The sequence below is a fragment of the Rhinopithecus roxellana genome, chromosome 2 (assembly GCF_007565055.1).
Source record: "Rhinopithecus roxellana isolate Shanxi Qingling chromosome 2, ASM756505v1, whole genome shotgun sequence".
Classification (NCBI taxonomy): Eukaryota; Metazoa; Chordata; class Mammalia; order Primates; family Cercopithecidae; genus Rhinopithecus; species Rhinopithecus roxellana.
Window position 1 is genome coordinate 178,651,828 of NC_044550.1, and position 22,353 is coordinate 178,674,180.

The window sequence follows — 22,353 nt, forward strand, 5'->3', positions numbered from 1 at the left end:
ACTTCTTGATGGTGCAAGTTTGGTTATCTGATAATTTTTCTGGAAGTGAAAATGTCACAATCAAAAACTTTTTAAGCTGAGATTCATGGTTTCCTTGGCAATGCTGTTTCCAATAAATGTCAGAAGTATATTAAACTGTTTTCTTTCTGTCTGTTCCATGTGTCTTGATATTGTTTTTAACTCTGCTTTATTTCTTCACTCTCTTGGCTTCCTGGTTCACTTTCTCAATTTAATACTGTCTGCCTTGAACGTATCTGAAACAATAGGCTCATATAGGAAGACAATATCCTTATTTGAATTAGTGAGGCAAAATACAGAAGCTTTAGGAAGAGGGAATGAAATAAGGGAGGAGACACACTAATTAAATAAATAATTAAAATACACGTTTTTGTTGAAATTATAAGGTCAATAAATATTTGTTAAATGACAAGTTGATTGAATGCTCCTGAAAAAATGGGGAAGCATTAGATAAGCCCAGTCAGACTTCTTAAATGAGTGAACTTCAACTCAAGAATCCATTATGTAGTCTAGAAATGTATCACCTATCGGGGTGAAAGATATTTAAGAATATGCAAGAAATCCAAAGAGTGTACCTTCAATTCAAATTATCTTAGGAAAACATTTTAAAAATACATTTAACAAATATCTAATAAAGCTAAATTCAGAAAAAGATAACTCAGGTTAAAAAAAAAAAGTAAAGAAAGCAACTGCCAACAATAAATAAATCTTCATTTAGTATTTGCTATGGAATGAATGTTTATATTTTTCCAAAATTCATATGCTGACACCTAATCCCTAGTGTAATATTATTAAAAGGTGGGATCTCTGGAAGGTGCTTAGATCATGAGTAAGGAGCCCTCATGAATGAAATCAATGTCCTTGCAAACAGCTCTGAAGGAGTTAGTCTCTTTCACTCTGTGAGAACAAAGCGAGAAGGTGCCATCTGTGGCCCAGGAAACAAGTGCTCACCAGACACTCAATCTGCATGTCCCTTGATCTTGAATTTCCCACGTTTCAGAACTGTAAGACATACATTTCTGTTGTTTATCAGCCACACAGTTTGTGATACTTTACTACAGCTGCCCAAATAGACTAAGACACTCTTGTATTACTTTTATGTTGTTGCATTACAATTTACCACAAATTTAACATCTTTAACAACATAAATTTACTCTCTCACAGTTTCAGAGAGTCAGGGCACAGCTTGACTGGGTCCTCTGATCCAGGTATCATGAGGCTGAATCTCATCTATAATTTTATCTGAGACTTTGGTCTTCTTTTAAGCTCATAAAAAAGTTGACAGAATTTATTTCCTTGCAGCCATGGAATTAACAGCATCTGCTCTTTTTTGATTAATTTAAATTTAACTGATTAGGGGTCTTCACTGCATATGGAAAGTTTTTTTTTTTTTCAGCTCTGCTATATAATAGGACATTACTAGAAGAATAGCATTCCATCATTTACAGAATATTGCATCAGTTACAAACAAGCTACAGATCTCACTCCCACTTGAGAGAAGAGACTCACGTAAATGTAATACTGGGGATTAGATATCAGAAGGGATTTTTGCTTCATCTCTGTTATAAAAAATGCAAATGAATAAAGATCTCCTTAACCTCTGGAAGCCACTCATCTCTTCTCTATTTGTACAATTTGGTCATTTCAAGAATTATATAATTGCAATCATTTGGCTTTTTTCATTTAGCATAATTTTCCGGAGATCCCTTCAGTTTCTTGTGTGTATCAAATGTCCATTTATTTTTATTACTCTGTACTGTTCCATGGTATGGATGTACCACAATTTGCTTAAACACTCACCTATTGAATGCCAACTAAGTTGTTTCCAATTTAAGCCTATCACAAATAAAACTACTATGAACTTTTATGTACAGCATTTTATGTGAGCATACATTTTCACTTATCTGTTAAATGGTTAAGAGTGAAATTTCTGGATTGTATTGTAGTTACATGTGTATTGTAGTTACATTGTGTATTGTTGTTATTTAAGCAACAATAACAACAACAACAAAACTGCTCAGCAATTTTCAAAAATATTTTTACCATTTAACATTCTACCAGCAGTCAGTGCTCCAGTTTCTTCTCACTCTTTCTAGATTTGATGTTGTCACTATTTTTCTTTTTATTTTAGTCATTCTGATAAATGTGTAGTGATATCTTACTATGATGTTAACTTGCATTTCTATATTCCCTTCAGTGAATTGCCTCTCCTTGCCTTTTGCTTACTTTCTAATGAATTTTTCCTTTGTTTTTGAAATTTTTGAGTTTGTTATCTACTGTAGATACTAACCCTGTGTCAAATAGGTGCTTTGTAAATATTTTCTCTCAATATGTAGCTTGTTTTCTCATCCTGTTAGCAGGGTCTTTCACAGAACCAAAGTTTCCAATTTTAATGAAGTTTAATTTACCAAAATTTCTTTTTATGGATTGTGCTTTCATAATTCAAAGAACTCTCCAACTGGTGCTAGATTACATAGGTGTCCTATATTTTTTTTTTTTCTCTAAAAGCGTTATAGTATTTAAGTCTGTGATTCATTTTGAGTTAAATTTTGTAGGTGTGAAAGTGAGACTTAGGTCAAGGTACTCCCTTATTACTACTATTATTATTTTTATTTCCTCCTCCTCCTGCTCCTCCTTCCTTCCTTCCTTCCTTCCTTCCTTCCTTCCTTCCTTCCTTCCTTCCTTCCTTCCTTCCTTCCTTCCTTCCTTCCTTCCTCCTTCCTTCCTTCCTTCCTTCCTTCCTTCCTTCCTTCCTTCCTTCCTTCCTTCCTTCCTTTTCTTTCTTTCTTTCTTTCTTTCTTTCTTTCTTTCTTTCTTTCTTTCTTTCTTTCTTTCTTTCTTTCTTTCTTTTGAGACAGAATCTTTCTCTGCCATCCAGGCTAAAGTGCTGTGGCATGATCTCAGCTCACTGCAGCCTCCGCCTCCCGGATTCAAGCAATTATCCTGCCTCAGCCTCCTGAGTAGCTGGAATTACGTGTGCATGCTACCACACCCGAATTATTTTTGTACTTTTAGTAGAGATGGGGTTTCACCATGTTGGCCAGGCTGGTCTTGAACTCCTGACCTCGTGTTCCACCTGCCTCGGCCTCCCAAAGTGCTGGGATCACAGGCGTGAGCTAAGGCGGCGGCAGCCCCTGCCTCTGCCTTTGCCTCTGTCGCTGCCTCTGCCTCTTCTTCCTGTTCTCTTTCTCCTCCTTCTTCTTTCTCTTCCTCCTGCTTCTCCTCCTCCTCCTCCTCCTTATTCTTATTCCTCTTCCTCCTCTTCTTCTCCCTCATCTTCTCTTCTTTTCTTCTACGTTGAATTTCTGTAGTACTATTTCCTGAAACACATATCCTTCCTTCACTGAAGGTGGGAATGCATGTCCATGTGCTCATTTTGTCCCCACTTCTACTAGCAGAGGAAGGGAATTGGGAGAGTAGAGAAGTTATAGTTGGGCCAGGGATAAAAGTCCTGGCTCTCTATTAAGCTTTTCTTCACACCACCCCAGTTGAAGCGTGAGAGTGCTTCATTATAGTCTGCTAAGGGTGGAAATCTAGGCTCTCCACTTCATCTTTGGTATTGTAGGTCTGGATGGAGCCGGATATTTCCCTGTTCAGTTTAATTGTACCAAAATTATTTTATAAACATTTTCTGACTTTCTAGCATCGCCTTTCCTATCTTTTGATTAAAGATCAGATTGGCCGGGCGCGGTGGCTCAAGCCTGTAATCCCAGCACTTTGGGAGGCCGAGACGGACGGATCACGAGGTCAGGAGATCGAGACCATCCTGGCTAACACGGTGAAACCCCGTCTCTACTAAAAAATACAAAAAATTAGCCGGGCTAGGTGGCGGGGGCCTGTAGTCCCAGCTACTCCCGAGGCTGAGGCAGGAGAATGGTGTAAACCCGGGAGGCGGAGCTTGCAGTGAGCTGAGATCCGGCCACTGCACTCCAGCCTGGGTCGCAGAGCGAGACTCCGTCTCAAAAAAAAAAAAAAAAATCAGATTTTTTTTCTCTTAACCCATTGGTACAGATAACTCTAGAAAATATAAAAGTTGCATGAGACAATATATCAAAACCAAAATCAATAAGCATAACATATATCAAAAAAATTGGTCACACAAATTATAGACAAAGGAATATTGTCAATGTCATATAAGACTACTTATATATTGTTAGAAAAAAATGGTCAAGTTGAAAAATATGCTGTAAGAACATGAATATATAGAAAACATCAAATTCAAAAGTCAAATGAATATATGAAAAAATATCAAATTTTGTTATGAAATTAAAAATTAAATTTAATATATTGTTCGAATAGCAAATCTTAAATTTTTAAAAGCTATATCATTTATTGTTTACAAGAAACATAAAATCTATTAAAGTTCTATATATGTATATATGTTCAACCAGCAATCTGCCTAATTAATGCTGTTAGTGACCTCCATTTTTATAGAATAAAAAGACAATAAACTCTGTATAGAGTTACACATGTAAGTCTGTGCAACAGAAAGCATGTATACGTATGTGGTTCATATATACTTAATCCTCATTTTTTTGAAGAGTTCATATCTGCAGATTCATGTCCATAAAATTTATTTTTAACCCCAAAATTGATACTCAAGGCACTTTCACAATCCTTCACATACATGAACAGAGTGGTGAAATTTTTGACTTGTCTGATACACTTGAAGTTGAACTAAACAATAATCTGCTTTCTTGTTTTAGCTCTTATAATGTAAACAAGTATCCTTATCATGGTTTATTTAGTGCCACGAGTGCTTTTTTGGTGATTTTGCTGTTTCAAATGGCACCCTTCAAGAGTGCCAAAATGTGAGATGGTTGTGATGTGCCTTATGGAGTGTCTTAGGTAAGATTTTCCCAGGCATGAGTTATAGTGCTATTGGCTATGAATTCAATGTTAATGAAACAATAATATATGTTAAATAAGATGTCTTTAAACAAACACATAAAACAAAGTTCTGTATTGAGTGATTGATAAAAATGTTGTTAACAGATGTTCGCAAGAACCTAACCCTGTATTTCAGCTAAGAGCAATGATTTAGTATTTACTATTTCAGTGTTTTGGGTGTCTTTATAAAAACATGGCTATCACATATAACAAGAATCTATTGTATATGTGTCTGGGTGTGTGTGTGTGTGTGTATATATATATACACACACATCTATGTATACATGTATATACAAACTTATAGATAAATATATGTATGCATATGTATATCATGAATTCTTATTTGCATAGGATAATCTGAGCACTGAAAAATGTAGGATACAAAGTTGGTTATTAGGATACATACAACATTTTTAAAATAGGTTACCTTAGGGGGAGTAGGAGTCTAATTCTGGTATGGTAGAAATTGAATAGCTGAACAAAGAAAAAAAAAGACGACAGTTTTAAAGCCCTGCATGACATTCGTATGTCAATATGAATGTATACAAAAAGTTAAAACAAATTCAATTTTAAGATTTTTCAAAAGTAAAAATCAGTTATCTCAATTCCCATGTTCTCCTAAATAATAATATTTATATATTTTCTATTTGATCATCGATATTATTGCATACCATGTCTTATTTTTTGTCTAATAAGATGGAAGAATACATTAAGTTGAAATATAGATAGATAATATATAGATGGGTGCAGACTGATAGACAATAATAGCAATAAACTAGGAAATGATAGAAATCGATAAACATATAGAAGTTGATATGGTTTGGCTGTGTCCCCACCCAAATCTCATCTTGAATTGTAGTTCCCATAATACCACATATTGTGAAGGGACAAGATGGGAGGTAATTGAACAATGGGGGCAGTTACCCCCATGCTCTTCTCATCATAGTGGGTTAGTTCTTATGAGATCTGGTGGTTTTATAAGGAACTTTTTCCCCCTTTGTTTGACACTTCTCCTTCCGGCTGCCCTGTGAAGAAGGTGCCTTTTTTCCCCTTCACCTTCTGTCGTTACTGTAAGTACATTAAGACCTTCTCAGACATAGGTAACTGTGAGTCATGTAAATCTCTTTCCTTTATAAATTACCCAGTCTTGGGCAGTTCTTTACAGCAGCATGAGAATGAACTCATATGGAAGTGCATGTCAAATTGAACATTCTAGACAAAATATTATCTCTATGTAGATGCCTATATCTATAAATATTGAAATAAAACCACTAGAGATAAAGATATATGTGCATATGCACATACATTATATATTTCAAGGCAAACTGATACATCTCATGTTAATGTCTTTTTCATTAGGTAGCTAGATGACCATAGTTGTATCATTTAATTCAATTATGTTCAGTTTATTTAACTGTATAGTTAGGGAATTTACCTAGTTAATTTTTCATGAGCTTGAAATTATAACTTTTGTATAGGATGCCATTTAAAAGATACTTAGCTAAACCTAAAGAAATTTTAATCATCATTGTAATCAAATATCCTCACTAATAAATTTTAGTTCTTATTGGCATTTAGCAAAGCATCTTAGCTAAGCTGTCTGTGAACACTCTCTACTTTCATATTCATTTTTTTAAAAGAGAAATTATTTGTTATGTCCATGTATCAACGTAGGAAAAGGTAAACTCTGGATTGTTTTCATTGTCTCTATTCCAAAACATTTAATAGACACAAGAAACAAAAACACAAATTGATACACCCAGTGGAACAAAATTCCAGTGACTGTTTTACTAAATAACCATACCCATTGCTGCAGCTTTTTTTTTTTTTTTTTTTTTTTTTTTTTTTTTTCCCCAGGATTTTTTTACTTAACAAGACTTAAAATTCTTGGAAGAGATGGAGTTGAGGCATAGCAACGGTAACCTGATGCTATAACTTCTTTTGTGGACTTTCCAGTCCAAACATCTTTTTCCAAAGTTCCTGAAGCTGTGCTGGTGCTTTCATTAGACTTAAATCCCTTTTTATTTTCATGAAACCTCATTTGTACTCAAGATGATTTTAGTGGATTTTGGTGACTTGTACTAAAGTCTTACAACTAACACAAAGATTAACAAACATCTTGTACTTTTCTTTTACGAAGTTTATCTTTCTAGAGTCTGTAGCTCTTCTATTATAAATTGTTTACATAATATAAACTCTTCGGGTTAAAATCTTTAATTTCTAAAAAAAAAATAATGTTTTATTCCTTGAAATCTTTGCAGATATATTATATGGATTTATGTAGAACAGAAGTTACATTCTTCTGTGATCAGTATTCAGCACCAGCAAAGAGAAATACTTATGTAATTCATATTGCTATAAAATTATATATAATTTATAATACAGTGTACAATCTAATGTAACATTTATTACATAACATATATTTTTTCATAATTTATTGTATAGCATGTAATTCATACAAACAACAGTTACATATTGCTCACTCATTTTGTTCAAACTGCGGTAAAATCATAATGCTACTACACTTAGATTTTAATAAGACATTACTCAGAATTTTCTGGGGGTGTGGCAAAGATGGCAGACTAGAAGCAGCAGGAATTGGAGACTCCCACTGGAAAAACAAAAACAAATAAACAAACAAAAAAAACATAATAAGCATGTGAATCCTTCACCGCTAACCGAGGTATCCATGTTCTCTCATCAAAATTGACTAGAAGGCACAGAGAGAAGGAAGCGCAGTGTGGTGCAGCAGCCCACCTGAGAGCCACATGGGGAAGGGGTACCCTCTCATCCCTCCCAAGAGAGGCAGTGAGGGAGTGGGCTACCCAACTGGGGAAACTGCTCTTTTTCCACAGAACTGTGCAACTCAAGGATCAGAATATCCCACTTGTGAACCCATGCCACCGGAGCCTAACGTCCCATACCTGGAAGGTGTAGATTCTTATAGCATCTCAGCTAGAACCTGCTGAAGAATACCAAGCTCTCCTGGGGAGGGCAACCAGCAATGGCTGTGGCTGCCGGCTGTCTAAGCCTTTCAAGCTCCTTGGGGGTGAGGCAGCAGTCAGCACTGGGACTAGTAACTGCCTAACATGCTAAGCTCCCTCTGTGGAAAGAGGAGAAGCACCCATTCTGTGGAAGAAAGGCAGCACCCATTTCTATAGCTCCAGGCTGCTCTTTTCCCCTGCTGGAGCCAGGGAGGCTGGACAGCTTTGTCCCAAGACTCGTCCCCACAGCCCAACACACAAGCTGTGGCAGTCTGTGGCCAGAGGGCCTCTTTAGGCCTAACCCTGACTCATCCTTCCTCAGTGGTCTGGCCTTCCCTGCAGGATTTCCAAACACTCCAGCCAGAGGCTTAGGGATAGAATTCAAATCTCCCTGGGCCTGAGCCTCTAATGGGAGGGGTGTCCACAGTCTCTGTGGACCAGCTGACTTAGCCTCTCCTCCTTGAATCCAGGCAGCCTAGACAATTGTGTCTCCCCCTTATAAAACACACCCTCTCCACCAGGGACAAAGTGCTTCATTAAACAAGTCCTGATCCCCATGCCACCCAACTGGGTGAGACCCTCCAATGGGGATTGTTAGACACCCTGTACAAGAGAGATCCTACTGGCATCAGGTTCGTGCCCCTTGAGGTCAAAGGTCGCAGAAGAAGGAGCAGGCACCCATATTTGCTGCTCTCCAGCCTCCTTGAGTGATATCTCCAGGTACAGGAGTGAATTGGATGAATAAGGCCTGAAGTGAACCCCTAACAAACAGCAGCAGCCCTACAGAAGAGAGACCTGACTATTGAAAGAAAAAAAAAAAAAGAAAAACAAACAGAAAGTAAAAACAACAGCATCAGCAGCAACAATGAAGAAAAGACCCCCACAAAAACCCCGTCCAAGGGTCAGCATCCTCAAAGACAGAAACTAGACAAACTCATGAAGATGAGGAAGAATCAACAACAATAAAAAATGCTAAAAATCCGAAAGGCCAGAGTGCCTTTTCCCTCCAAATGATCACAATGTCTTTCCATCAAGGGCACAAAACTGGACGGAGAATGAGATAGTTGAATTGCAGAATTAGGCTTCGGAAGATGGGAAATAAAAAAACTATGATGAGCTAAAGAAGCATTTTCTAACCCAATGCAAAGAAGTTAAAAACCTTGATAAAAACTTAGAGGAATTACTAACTAGAATTATCAGTTTAGAGAGGAACATAAACAACCTGATGGAACTGAAAAATACAGCACGAGAACTTCGTGAAGCATACATAAGTATCAACAACTGAATTGACCAAGTGGAAGAAAGGATATTAGAGTTTGAAGACCACCTTGCTGAAAGAAGACATGCAGATAAGAATAGAGGAAAAAGAATGAAAAGGAATGAACAAAGTCTCCAGGAAATATGGGACTTCATAAAAAGACTGAACCTACGATTGATTGGAGTACCTAACGGAGATGGGGAGAATGGAAACAAGCTGGAAAACACACTTCAGGATTAAATCCAGGAGAACTTCTCCAACCTACCAAAACAAGCCAATATGCAAATTCAGGAAATACAGAGGATACTATTAGGATACTCCATAAGAAGATCAACCCCAAGACATATAATCATTGGATTCTCTAAGATCAAAATGTAGGAAATCCTGTTAAGGGCATCCAGAGAGAAAGGCCAGGTCACCTACAAAGGGAAGCCTATCAGACTAACAGCAGACCTTTCAGCAGAAACTCTACAAATCAGAAGAGATTGTGGGTCAATATTCAACATTCTTAAAGGAAATAATTTTCAACCTAGAATTTCATATCCAGCCAAACTAAGCTTTGTCAGCAAAGATGAAATAAAATCCTTTCTAGACAAGCAATGCTGAAGAATTTTGTTACCACCAGGCCTGCCCTGCAAGAGCCCCTGAAAGATGCACTAAGTATGGAAAGGTAAACCCAGTACCAACCACTGCAAAAACACACCAAAATATAAAGACCAATGACACTACAAAGAAACTGCATCAACTAGTGTGCAAAATAACCAAATAGCAGCATGATGACAGGATCAAATTCACACATAACAATACTAACCTTAAATATAAATGGATAAATGTCTCAATTAAAAGACAAAGTCTGGCAAATTGGATAAGGAGTAAAGACCTATTTGTGTGCTGTATTCAGGAGACCCCTCCTACATGCAAAAACACACACAGTCTCAAAATAAAGGGATGGAGGAAAATTTAACAAGCAAATAGAAAGCCAAAAAAAAAAAAAAAAAAAAAAAAAAAAAAACGGGTTGCAATCCTAGGCTCTGAGAGAACAGACTTTTAACCAACAAAGATCAAAAAAAGACAATGAATGGTAAAGGGAACAATACCTTTACCATTAAAGGAGAATGCAGCATTAAAAGAGAAATTTATAGCACTAAATGCTCCCATCAGAAAGCTTACATAATGGTAAAGGGAACAATTCAATAAGAAGAGCTAACTATTGTAAATATATATGCACCTAATATGAGAGCACCCAGATTCATAAAACTAGTTGTTAGAGACATACAAAGAGACTTAGACTCCCACACAATAATAGTGGGAGAATTTAACACCCCACTATCAATATTAGGCAGATTAATGAGACAGAAATTTAACAAGGATATTCAGGACTTGAACTCAGCTCTGGATCAAGTGGACCTAGTAGATGTCTACAGAACTCTCTACCCCAAATCAACAGAATATACATTCTTCCCAGTGCCACATGGCACTTATTCTAAAATCAACCACATAATTGGGAGTAAAACACTCCTCAGTAATTGCAAAAGAATGGAAATTATAGCAAACTGTCTCTCAACCACAGTGCAATCAAATTAGAACTCAGGATTAATAAACTCACTCAAAACCACACAATTTCATGGAAACTGAACAATCTGCTCTTGAGTGACTCCTCAGGAGGGTAAATAATAAAATTAAGGCAGAAATCAAGAAGTTCTGTGAAACCAATAAAAACAAAGAGACAATGTACCAGAATCTCTGGGACACAGCTAAAGCAGCATTAAAAGAGAAATTTATAGCACTAAATGCTCCCATCAGAAAGCTAGAAAGAACTCAAATTGGCACACTAACATCACAATTAAAAGAACGAGGGAGGCAAGAGCAAACTAATCCAAAATCTAGTAGAAGACAAGAAATAACTAAGATCAGAGCAGAATTGAAGGAGATAGAGACACAAAAAGCCCTCCAAAAATCAAGGAACCCAGGAACTGTTTTCTGAAAAAATAATGATAAAACAAAATAGATAGACTTCTAACTAGACTAATAAAGAAGAAGAGAGAGAAGAATAAAATAGACACAATAAATAGTGATAAAGAGGACATCACCACTGACTCTACAGAAATACAAACTACCAAGAGAGAATACTATAAACACTTCTGTGCAAATAAACTAGAAAATCTAGAAGAAATGGATAAATTTCTGAACACTTAAACCCTACCAAGACTAAACAAGAAAGAATTTGGGTCCCTGAATAGACCAATAACAACTTCTGAAATTGAGGCAGTAATTAATAGTCTACCAAAAAAATAAAGGCCAGGAGCAGACACAAGAAATACAAAGAAGAGCTGGTACCATTCCTTCTGAAATCATTCCAAACAATTGAAAATGAGGGAATCCTCCCTATCTCATTTTATGAAGCCAGCATCATCCTGATACCAAAACGTGGGAGAGACACAACAAAATAAGAATAATTCAGGCCAATATCTCTGATGAACATCAATGCAAAAATCCTCAGTAAAATATTGGCAAACCAAATCTGCCAGCACATCAAAAAACTTATCTACCATGATTAAGTTGGCTTCATCAAGTTGGCGTCATCCCTGGGATGCAAGGCTGATTCAACATACACAAATCAATCATCTTAATCCATCACATAAATGGAACCAAAACAAAAACCACATGATTATCTCAATAGATTCAGAAAAGGCCTTCAATACAATTTAACATGAGTTAATGGGTACAGCACACCAACATGGAACACATATACATATGTAACAAACCTGCACGTTGTGCACATGTACCCTAGAACTTAAAGTATAATAAAAAAAAAAAGAAAAAAAAACTCTCAATAAGCTAGGTATTCATGGGACATATCTTAAAATAATAAGAACTATTTATGACAAACCCACAGCCCATATTACATGGTCAAAAACTGGAAGCATTGCCTTTGAAAATTGGAACAAGACAAGGGTGCTATCTCTCACCACTCCTATTCAACATAGTATTGGAAGTTCTGGCCAGGACAATCAGGCAAGATAAAAAACAATAATAATAATAATAAAGGTTATTCAAATAGGAATAGAGGGAGTCAAGTTGTTTTTGTTTGCAGACAACATGATTTCATACTTAGAAAACCCCTATATCTCAGCCCAAAAATTTCTTGAACTGATAAGCAACTTCAGCAAAGTCTCAGGATACAAAATCAATGTGCAAAAATCACAAGCATTCCTTTACACCAACAATAGGAAAGCAGAAAGCCAAATTATGAATGAACTCCCATTCACAATTGCTACAAAGAGAATAAAATACCTAGGAATACATCTAACACGAGATGTGAAGGACATCTTCAAGGAAAACTACAACCCACTCAATGCTCAAGGAAAGAAGAGAGGACACAAACAAATGGGAAAACATTCTATCTTCATGAATTGGAAGAGTCAATATCGTGAAAATGGTCATTCTGCCCAAAATAATTTAAAAATTCAATGCTATTCCCATCAAACTACCATTAACATTCTTTACAGAATTAGAAAAAAAAAATTAAATTTCAGATGGAATCAAAGAAGACCCCTTGAGGCCAAGACACTCCTAAGCAAAAACAACAAAGCTGGATGTATCTTGCTCTCTGACTTCAAACTATGCTACAAGTCTACAGTAACCAAAACAGCATGGTACTGGTACCAAACAGACGTATAGACCAATGGAGCAGAACAGAGACCACAGAAATACCACCACACATCTACAACCATCTGATCTTCGACAAACCTGACAAAAACAAGCAATGTGGAAAGAATTCCCTATTCAGTAAATGGTACTGGGAAAACTGGCTAGCCATAAGCAGCAACTGAAACTGTACCCCTTCTTTACACCTTATACAAAAATTAACTCAAGATGGATTAAAGACTTAAATGTAAAACCAAAAACCATAAAAACACTGGAAGGAAACCTAGGCAATGCCATTCAGGACACAGGCAAGGGAAAGAAATCATGACGAAAACTCCAAAAGCAATAGAAACAAATGCCAAAATGGACAAATGGGACCTAATTAAACTAAAGAGCTTCTGCACAGCAAAAGAAACTATCATCAGAGTGAACAGGCAACCTACAGAATGGGAGAGAATTTTTGCAATTTATCCATCTGACAAAGCTCTAATATCCAGAATTTATAAGGAACTTAAACAAATTTACAAGAAAAAAACAAACAACTCCCTCAAAAAGTGAACAAAGTATATAAACAGACATTTCTCAATAGAAGACATCTACATGGTCAACAAATATATGAAAAAAAGTCAACATCACTGATTATCAGATAAATGCAAATCAAAACCACAAGGAGATACCATCTTATGCCAGTAAGTATGGTGACTATTAAAAAGCCAGAAAACAATAGATGTTGGCAAGGCTATGGAGAAATAGGAACACTTTCAAACTGTTGGTGGGAATGTAAATTAGTTCTGCCATTGTGGAAGACAGGTGATTCCTCAAGGATCTAGAAACAGAAATACGTTAACCCAGCAATCTCATTACTGAATACATACCCAAAGTGTTATAAATCATTCTACTACAAAGAAACATGCACATTTATGTTTATTGCAGCATTGTTCACAATAGCAAAGACATGGAACCAACCCAAATGCCCATCAATGATAGACTGGATAAAGAAAATGTGATGCAGCTATGAAAACAAATGAGATCATGTCGTTTGCAGGGACATGGATGAAATTGAAAGCCATCATTCTCAGCAGACTAACACAAGAACAGAAAACCAAACACTGTATGTTCTCATTCATAACTGAGAGTTGAACATTAAGAACATATGAACATAGAGAGGGGAACAACACACACCAGGGTCTGTTGGGGGTGGGGGCTTAGGGGAGTGAATTTAGAGGACTGGTCAATAGGTGTAGCAAACCACCATGGCACACGTATACCTGTGTAACAAACCTGCATGTTCTGCACGTGTATCCTGTTTTGGTTTTTTTTTAAGAATAAATATATTTTTAAAAATATTTTTTCATTTAAAATAAATATTTTGTTGTTTTGTAGCATGACGATAGTGAATAATCTCGATTTTGTATCCCTGTGAGTGAACACAGCACAGTGGAATTTCTTTGTAGACACACACATTTTCCTGCTATTTCTTTGAGGGCAAACACTGCTCTTGACTAAGTAGTTAAGAGCAGTTCTGTTTTGGTTGCAAATAGAAACCATGTAAAATATTAAACTTTTGATCATGTTCTGAAAAATTGTATTTCAGAACATAATTATATAATTGGTAAAATGTAAAAATTACTTAAATATAATCTCTGACAGATGATTTGATTTCTCAAATACATTTTTATATTCTGTCACATACTTTAGTACTAATACCAATCAGATTGCAGTATGCTCTTGGTTTACTTTCTGCAACATTAGAATATACTTGTTTTGCATGAATTAAAACAATATTACATCAAATAATAAGATATTAGGTATTCGATTTGTACTTCTTCTTTGAGAAATTATTCTTTTTTTCTTCAACATTAGAATATACTTGTTTTGCATGAATTAAAACAGTATTACATTATATAACAATGTATCAGGTATCTGATTTTTAATTGTTCTTTGAGAAATTATTATTATTATTATTATTTGAGATGGAGTCTTACACTGCCACCTGGGCTGAAGTGCAATGGCATGATCTTGGCTCACTGCAACCTCTGCCTCCTGGGTGCAAGAGATTCTCCTGCTTCAGCCTCCTGAGTATCTGAGATTACAGGGGCCTGCCACCACACCCAGGTAAATTTTGTAGTTTTAGTTTCACTATGTTGACCAGGCTGGTCTTGAACTCCTGACCTCATGATCCACCCACCTCAGCCTCCCAAAGTGCTGGGATTACAGGTGTGAGTCACCGTGCCTGGCCATATTAGTTATTCTTAAGAAAACATGATAGCTAAAACATTCAATGTGTTAAATATTTATGATCAAGATTTATGAAAACAAAAGAAAACCTGTAGAAGTCAAAGCATGTAAAGGACAACAACTAGCCTTGTCTCTCATTTAACTTATGGCCACAGTACCATACTTCTGTTGGAAGTTGACTCTAAAGTCTTCCTCTACCTCCTTATCTAAAATTAAAAAAAAAAAAAAAAAAAAAACCGATTGCTCATTACATTACATGCACGTTACCAGGCAGTGTGCTGTGTCAGGGGGAGCACATACAAACATGAATACACACACATATTATACTAAATAATTCCAACGAATTTCTGGTATATTTGATTAGAGACAGGCACATAAATTTTAATGTGCATTGAAGTTTTAGTTCAAACGTAGCTGGGATCCCAATGGTGTTCTTGTTTTTTTTTTTTTTTTTTTTTTTTTTTTTTTTTTTTTTTTTTTGTCACTCTGCACTGACCTGGAGAATGTAACACCTTAGCAAGTAATCTGTTCCCTAAAAATATCACTCCTAGAGATATAGATTTTATTGAAATGTCAAGGAATACATGGAAAATTTATTTCCCTTGTACACCATATGACAACACAATATAGATGATAGTTGTTTAGATAGATGTACAGACAGATGGATAAATAATCTATTTTCTCTTCTCAAGAGATAGTCTCTGGTCACCAGCTCTATCACTACATCACCTTTTACATTTTCCTTTCCCTGTCCACAAATAGCATCTAGAGTTATTCTTCATACCTAAATAATTCAATGCTATCTTTCAGCTTGCATATGCCAGAGAGCAAAATAAAACCTGCATAGGTACTGGCCTAACCCAGGATTCTAGGAAATCTCAGATCAATCAATTGATTATCCCTTGTATTCCAAGTGTTTCAAGGAGAGGATCACCTCCAGCACATCTTCTTACTGAGCTAGTAGAGTGGAAGAGTAATTGGAAATTTTGATGCTAAGAAAAACAAGATTTTTTTTCCTAATGTGTACTCAATACAGTACATTTTCTGTAAAAAAAAAAAAAAAGTATGAACTGGAAACATTAGACAATTGTGTACAGACAGGCATAGTTAGCTACATACGAGGCTAAGATTGTTTCTAAGCAAAGGATGTAACAATTGAGTAGCACAGTATTTCATATCTATTACTAGATGGAAAATTCTTTAATACATCATCCATGTCTCATTTATTTTTCTGTTACATACTATGATAACACCTTGCGAATAAGGAGTGTTACAACATTTGTGTGGAAAAAGGATAAAGACAGCTAATTATACTGTGTGAGGCCTCTTTTCAGCTGTCTTATTGCATTTGAGAGCTCATTATTTAATTGGGAAAAATACTAACTTTTATAATATGTGTAGTTGAGAGCTCCTCAGTGCAATGTTGGGAGAAGATTCTTTATGGGCCTCTGTGGGTTTTGCATCTTTTCTGAGCATAGCCATTGCATTAGTTATCTCTTGCTATGCTGTCTTCTGCTGAGGGTTTCTCAAGGCTCCAATTAAGGTGTTGGCCTCTCTGCTGGAGTTTCATGTAGGGAGGATCTGTTCTGATTTCCTGTAGCTGTATAAATGAAAGCTCCAGCTTCTTACTGGCTGTAGGTTGGAAGTTCCTCTTGTAACAAAGAGGACATCAGTAGTTACTTACCACGTGACCCTCTCTATAGGTAGTCATAGCAATTTGCTTCAAGACCAGTAAAAAAGACTGGTGTTTGCTGTAAATACGGAGTAATATACATATATATTATGTATCATACTGCATATAACATATAATGGATAACATAGAATATAGCTTATGTCTATTGTGTATACTGCAACCAAATCAAAGAGAATTGTCTTTTCTACCTAAGTAGTTTTACTCCATACACTAAACTAGTATTCAAACATTTAAGTAAATTAAAAAAATTATTATTATTATTATTTTGAGATGGAGTCTCCCTCTGTCGCCCAGGCTGGGGTACAGTGGCCAGATCTCAGCTCACTGCAAGCTCCGCCTCATGGGTTTACGCCATTCTCCTGCCTCAGCCTCCCGAGTAGCTGGGACTACAGGCACCCACCACTTCGCCCGGCTAGTTTTTTGTATTTTTTAGTAGAGACGGGGTTTCACCGTGTTAGCCAGGATGGTCTCGATCTCCTGACCTCGTGATCCGCCCATCTCGGCCTCCCAAAGTGCTGGGATTACAGGCTTGAGCCACTGCGCCCGGCCAAAAAATTATTCTTCAAAGAAGGAATTTAATTCAAATATATCTATAAAAATATCATGATATTTTGCCTTTATCATTCTAGTAAGGGCACAGTCTTGTATTTAAATATTTTTATTTTCAGGTACATAGTAATTACATGTGAGATTCTGTTATATAGTGTTTATTACATTCAGCTATTTGTAGAGTTCTATTTAGCTTATCCTCTCATTGAACTGTAAAACAACAAATATAATTATTCTATTACAAAATTAGATATTTGTACATTAAATCAAGGATACGAGTTATGGAAAAAATATCTTTAGACATTTTGTAAATTTTATTTTTTCTGAAGAGATATTTTTCTTCTGTTCTTAAGCGATTAAAAATATATTCATGAACATTACGAAGTACGTAATTAATTTTATTGGTCTTCTAGTATTTAGGAGTTTCTTCTCTCCATTTATTCTCTCTTCCCCACATCACCTTTAAAAAGTTTAGTTCAGAGGAGAGGGTCTCATTAAATTAAGCTACATTTATCCACATATCTGCAAGTCTTGGGAGCATGGTTCTAAGTACCCTTTCTGTTGGATTATCTTTTCACAGATGTTTATATTGCAAATCACCTTGAAAGATATAGTGACTCCATCCAGAGCAAAGCACAGTCATGCTTCCTGACTATTATGAAAGAGTCCAGTTTCGAAAGCTCAGAATTTCTTACCTATAACAACCCACCTCCTGCCTAAGTATCTGCTGTCCCTCTTTGTGTCACTACATGGAAACTGGTACTTGAGAATCCAGTGTAAAACAGTGCTGGTACTCTGGCTGCTGCTTTTTTGTCAGAAATAGACTGTCTCTAACCCAATGGTTTTGTTTATTTTGCAGCATCCTTAAAATTGTGTCAGGCTGACTTGTTAGATTGCAAGTAGGTGAATTGTTATCCACTTCACAGTATATAAGTGATCTTCTCACTTAGAGAGGCTTATGACAGTTACCCTAACTCAACACAGAATGAGTCTTAGTAGCAATAACGGAACTCAAATTTAACAAAGCAAAATGACTTCTTACCTTAGTAATATGTTACTTCAACCTAATTAAATATATTTATATATTTAAAGATAGAAAACATGGATCTGAAGAGATGCAAGAAAGGGCTTATCAAAAAAAAAAAAATCGAAGAAAGCTACTCGTTAGATGTAAAGCATATTGCAACCGCAGAGATAATTTCAATAAGAGTTTACTCTAAGCATAGAATTCAACTGGTCCCATTAGCAAAAATGTCTCTCCTGGGAATATTAAATGTGTTAGATAGAGTTTTACAGGCTATTTCCTTTCATGGGTTGGCTGACGCAGTCTGTCCATTGGCTATTTTAAGCCTTCAACAACCATTTTCCTCTTACCTTCTTCTTTTACTGAGGCTGAAAATCTTTCAAATGAGGGTCACCATGTGACCCAATTAAGAACAATGGGATATATGTGGAATTGCTTAGTAAGAGAGTGCCTTATTATAAGATATGTTATAAAAAGCCTTTTATTGTTAGTCTTTCTCTGATTTTTATGCCTAGAAAAAGAAAATGAATCATATTAGAATCATTTGAATGCAAACTTATCAGTTTAGGATAAAAAAACATCCTAAGTTTAGGATGAGCATCTGTTACATGAGAAAACTAAACTACTATAAGTTTAATTACTGTTAATCAGAGCATTTTTGCTTGGATTCAAAGGAACTCCTGATACACAAGAACAAATAAACTAGACAAGGGGGAGGCCAGCAGAGGATTCTTCTATTTGCCCTGTTAAAAAGTATTTGGAAATTTACTACAGTCCATTCTCACCCACATCCAAGCTCATGCCCACAAAAACATATACACTAAATGAAAGACAGATGCTAATATTGAGATGATGGTACAGTTCCTTGAGTACATTTAGCAAGACAATGTGTTTTTACATTTTTAGTATTGTTGTTTCCCCAAATAACATCACAGACTTGCATCCGCTATTGGACTTCAATTGGTGAGCTTCAAACTGAGCTCTCCTGGTTCAAATAATTAAAAATTTAAAAAAACTTAATTATTTAACTACATAACTAAGAATCTGTTGTCTGATTATTTTCTTGGTGCCTGTGTAAATTTCTTTTACAGAAAAATGTGCTGGTGAGAAGATATATGATCTATTCCATTTTATACTTATAATCTCATTTTATAACAATCTGTGCATGTATTAGTTTTCTAGGGCTGCCATAATAAAATGTCACAGGCTGGGTGGCTTTAAAAACAGAAACATGTACTTTAAGAAGCCGAGGTGGGCGAATTGCCTGAGCTCAGGAGTTTCAGCCTGGGCAACACAGTGAAACCCTCTCTTTACTAAAATACAAAAGAAATTAACCAGGCATGGTGGCACGTGCCTGTAATCTCAGCTACTCTGGAGGCCGAGGCCGGATAATTGCTTGAACTTGGGAGGTAGAGGTTGCAGTGAGCCAAGATCATGCCATTGCACTCCAGCCTGGCAACAAAGTAAGACTCCATGTCTACAAAAAAAATAAAGAAAGAAAGAAACATATTTGTTCACAGTTCCAGAGGTGACAAGCCCAAGATCAAGGTGCCAACAGTGTTGGTTTCTTATCAGGCCCCTCTCTTTGGCTTGCGGATAGGCACCTTCTCATTGCGTATCCTTACATGTTCTCCCTCTGTGCTCCAGTGCCGCTAGTGTCTTATCTTTCTATGAGGGCATCAAACATATTGGATCAGGGCTTCACCGAAAGGGTCTAATTCTAAATTAGGGCCTAATTCTAAACTCTAAATAATTGTTTAAAGTGCAACCTGATGCCTAAAGGGTTGAAGTCCAAACCATGGACTGTGGTGATACCCACATTGTGAGCTTTGGGAGTTTAGTCATCAAAATAGAAGGCCCATACTAGCACCCAAATTACTCTACTTCTTCCGCCAAAACTCTAGAGTATAGACTTTTTAAAAATACATCAAAGTTCTAGGCTATAGTATGTCTCTGAGTACGAAGTCCTAAGCCAACCATGCTACATTAAAAAAAGCAATTAACTCTCTCCAATTTGTTTATCCTAGTTCCAAATTAGGTTCATTTGCATTTTGTATTCCACAAATGTGCATTCATTTCAGTACTTTCCATAGTTCAGCAACAATGCATAGAAGCAATACAGTAATATATCAACTAACTTCTACAATCATTTTCATTTTTGTAGACCATAGAGTTACCACTAAATGAGAATTAGTTCAGTAGATAGAATTCATCAAGCATTATTTATTTCTGTTGTCTGCTTGAATAGTCCCTTTTATCTGAGATAAATAAGCACTCTGTTCATAAAATGCCTTCCTCTGACAATTCAATTGGTCACCAGGAAACTGAATAGAAAGAAAAATAAACATTCAATTAAAATAAGCTGTATAGGTAGCTCAGTTCCTAGTTTTTATATTTTTGAAAAAAAATGCATCTGTAATGATAGTAACCCTGTTTAAAGTAGATGTTTTTCCTGGGGATTTTTTTTTTAGGAAGTATTGTAGAAGTTGTTCTTTTTCTTAATTCCTTAATACTAGACAAAGGAATTTCAGACAGAAACATGGAAGCATAAGGATTTAATTTGGCAGTAGTCTCTTACGTACATAATCATGGTGTCAGAAGTGATTTATGAACTTAAGACTTCATAGGTGCTTTTAATTATTTTAATCTCTCTGATTGAGGTATGAATTTAATAATTATGAAAATAGAGGTTGACCCATTTGAGCACAATTGAAAACAAAACACACAGAGACACTGTAGAAATAGTGAAAGGAATTCTACTATTCAAAAAGGTCCCCAAATAAACTGAATTAATCTGAGCTCCTCTTTATTACCTGTTGGTTGTTTGTCATGAATATTGGACTACTCTAAAATTATGACAAAGACAATGTGTCTCTGTCCTTTTATAAGGAAGCAAGGTATTCAACACACACACACACACACACACACACACACACACTGAACTCAAAATAAGAAGTCATTAGTTCTAGTTCTATTTTCTGTCATTTAACTAGTCTGGGATATTTGTCAAATAAAAAATCAACAATAATGACAAATACAAAAAACAATCTGGGCCTTTGTTATCTCATGTGTAAATTATTATAGTAGTAACATGTTATCTCAAAATTCACTGAGACAAAGAAACAGTTAAGGAAGTTATTAGGTCCAGACTCTGTCCTCTCTAGAAGAGACCTCTCCTCTTTCCTCTGTTCTTCCTCTCTATCTGTCTTTGATCTGCTAAAATCTGTCATTTTAAAGGTAAACTCACTGATAATTCTTCTAAATCTTAAATTCCCATTTTTCTTTTATGCAAGCTGAACTTCAAGTTATTGCCAAGGAATTTCCACAGATCACTGAGGGCCCTCCTCAATTTGCTGATTAACTCAGCATAGTGAGTCAGGCCTATCAACCTCAGGTTTTCTGACCTACAACAGTTGATTCACATACTTGGTGAAGGTCAGGCACCATGCTGAATGACCAAGGCTTGTTGTTGTTATCCCGAGGGAGAGTCAGAAATAAACACCTCTAAAGACTGTGACAGAACTGAAGGCATAGCAAAAACCTCCATGAGGCCATTCTTGAGGCTATTCCTAAAACTTTAGACTGCAGTAGAATCCAGTCCCATGTTTAAGAACCTAATGAGCCACTTTCCAGCCACTACAGTTGTACTCTAGGCCGTGTTTAAAAAATGCTATCAAATCCAGGTTGTACTTAGATAAAATTATGAATTACCTATAGACGTTGAATCTATTCAAGTAGACTTTAATTCTGTTTGTGAGCAGAATTACACTTCTCCTTTCTGGAGAACTCTCTCAGCTTGTCAAAAGAACCTGGATAGAATGGAAAACTATACCTACTTCTGATCCAGATAATTTGGCAAATTAGCTAGCTGGCATCCGTGAGGACACTAATACAGAGAAAACCACTCAAGTTTTAAATCTCCTATTACAGCAGATGGTGCTTCCCAGACATAACACTAGGAAGAAACATCCTGGGCCAGGATACTACCATAAGAAGCCAGCCACTGGAAAAGAGAGTGCCAAAAAAGCCAGAAAATCTCTTTCTCATCAAC

At 36.1% G+C, this 22,353-nt stretch overlaps 1 long non-coding RNA gene across 1 annotated transcript; it reads right to left on the reverse strand.

The window, feature by feature from the left end:
- Nucleotides 1–3,235: 3,235 nt before the first annotated feature.
- LOC115892751 lies at nt 3,236–21,846 on the reverse strand. Its single transcript, XR_004052634.1, has 4 exons — nt 21,725–21,846; nt 7,456–7,519; nt 5,336–5,382; nt 3,236–3,409 (listed from the first exon to the last, which is right to left on the reverse strand). It is a non-coding gene; the product is annotated as an uncharacterized LOC115892751 (long non-coding RNA).
- Nucleotides 21,847–22,353: the final 507 nt, after the last annotated feature.